Here is a 2474-nt window from a genome sequence, read left to right as displayed (position 1 = left end):
AAACCTGATAAAAGCAGAAATTGTGCTTATTATTCTCTGTACCCCTGAGTATGTAATCATTGATGATTATCAATTATAAGTTTACTTTTTAAAAAAAGATTTATTTATTTATTTTAGAGAGAGAGTGAGCGAGGGAGGGGCAGAGGGAGAGAGAGAATCGTAAGCAGACTCTCTGCTGAGTGCGGTCCCAGGCAGAGCTCATCTCACGGTGAAACCATGGCCTGAGCAGAAATCAAGAATGGAAGCTTAATGGACGCTTAACCGACGGAGCCACTCAGGTGCCCCTGTAAGTTTACTTTGATTTAAGAATTTGCTGTAACATTTAGGCCAGTCTGACTTAGCAAAAAGCAAGGGAAGGATTTGGCAATTGTCTTATGAAGGTGCTGTCAGTCTATTTGGAATGCTTACTCCAATTATTAAGGCATTGACTTTCAAGTATTTGGGGGATCTATTTTGAAAATTCTTGTCTTCCTGAGATTAAAATCTATACTATACATATAATAAAGAGTGAACACCCCACCTAGAAGCAGCTTCTTGGCTCCTTCACCAATCTCTGATTCAGCCTACTTGCCTCCACACCAGCCTCCAACCACGTCCATCAGGGTGGCCCCAAAAGTCCTAGAGCGTGTCCACCTCTAGCCCTTGGGTCTTCAGCAGCATCTTGCACCTGAGCGCACCCTTCTCCCTGGTGGACAGCGGCGACAGCTTCCCCAGCGGCCTGGGCACTGTGAATGTGGTTGGAGGCTGAGCGGGGGTAGGGAGTAGAGAGGGCATGGCAGCCGTCTCAGTGAACCAGAACCTGCTGAACCCCCATAAGCTGGAGGTGGACTCCAACATCCAGGCTGTGCCCAGCCAGGAGAAGGAGCAGTTCAAGACTCCCAACAGCAAGTTTGTGTCCTTTATACCCAAGGTACGGACCCTGGAGCAGTAGAACGAGATTCTGGAGACTAAATGGAGCCTCCTGCAGTAGTGGAAGCGGCTCGCAGTAACGTGGGCATGTTCAGGGCTATATCAAAACTTTGGGTGGCAGCTGATCGCACTGGCCCAGAAGACACTGAGGCCGGAGGTGGAGTCTGTCCAGAGGCAGAGGCTGCGCAGGACTTCAAGAAAAAGTAGGTGGAGGAGATCAGAGAGCGTGCAGAGCTGGAGAATGCATCTGTCCTTGTCAAGAAGGCTGTGAGTGAGGCTTACATGAATGAGGCGGAGCTGGAGTCCGGCTGCGAGGACTGGCTGGTGAGATGGGCTTCCTCTGGCCGCCCGGGGAAAAGGGGAACCGGGAACCGCAGTCACAGATCTAGGACCTCCGCGCTCCCCTCGGTAGACAGCAGCTGCTCCCCGGGCCAGATGGCATCACCACGGAGGTCAAGGCCCAGCACAAGGACATCACTAACCGCAGCCAGGCCGTGGCTGAGACCATGTACCAGATCAGGCATAAGAGCTGCTGACACTGGCTGGGGAGCACCGGAATGACCTCCAGCGCAGAAGACGAAGACCTGTGAGATGAACCGGAACGTGAGCCGACTCCAGGCTGAGCTCGATGGCCTCAATGGCCAGGGGACTTCCCTGGAGGCTGCCCTCGCTGGTACCGGGCAGTGTAGGCAGCAGGCCATTAAGGATGCTGACGCCAAACTGACCGGGCTGGAGGTGCTGTCGTGGAGCCGAGTGGGACTTGGCGCGACAGTGGCCTCGGGAGCTGATGAACATGACGCTGGCCCTGGACATGGAGGATGTCACCTACTGGACACTGCTGGAGGGAGGGGAGAGCCGGCTGGAGTCCAGGACCCAAACCTAAGTCTCCGTACGAGGACTGCCCGCGGCTACTCAGGTGGGCCAAGCTCCGCCCACTGGGGGTGTGGCTCAGGAGCGCTGGCCTCAACTAGCCCGAGCTCTTCCAGTCCAGCCTCGGGTGGCCGCCAGTTCCTTTAGCTGAGTCAGCTCCTCCAAGGCTATGGTTGTGAAGAAGACAAGAGACCCGCGATGGGAAGCTGGTGTTGGAGTCATGTGTGGTTGCTCCCAGCCTCCCCACTCCTGTGGCTGCCATACAGCCTTTGGGGGAAGGAGCTGTGCAGGGCAGCGTCAGAAACAGGAGACTCACCTGAGACTCAGCTCCATTCCTCAGTCCACCCTTGGTGGGGAGCCTACAGCGCTGGGTACCTCCTGCTCTTGCCCCCAACTAAAAGCCAATTCAAGTGTCTGTTCCCCAATAAAGCCTCAGCTGTCTCTGCCAATCACTCCCCCACCCCGATAAAAAGAATAGCCATATTTGCAAAACATACAAATAGCACATGTTCAGCCCAGAATATATAGAGAATTTCAACAAATGAAAAGAGAAAGATTAACAACCAGAGTAGAAAAATGGCAAAAGATGTGAGCAGTCATCTTGGGGAATGAAAACCGCAAAGAAGATACCGCTTTATTTTCACCAGACTAAATTTATAAAAATTTTCTAATCCTTGCATTGGAAGGCCTTGTTT

At 52.9% G+C, this 2474-nt stretch overlaps 1 pseudogene; it reads left to right on the top strand.

The window, feature by feature from the left end:
- Nucleotides 1-772: 772 nt before the first annotated feature.
- Nucleotides 773-2099, top strand: LOC125085580 (keratin, type II cytoskeletal 8-like; annotated as a pseudogene).
- Nucleotides 2100-2474: the final 375 nt, after the last annotated feature.

This window comes from Lutra lutra, chromosome 15 (assembly GCF_902655055.1).
Source record: "Lutra lutra chromosome 15, mLutLut1.2, whole genome shotgun sequence".
NCBI classification, from domain to species: Eukaryota; Metazoa; Chordata; class Mammalia; order Carnivora; family Mustelidae; genus Lutra; species Lutra lutra.
The sequence above is the reverse complement of the archived record's forward strand: the minus strand, read 5'-3'. Positions and strand labels throughout refer to the sequence as shown.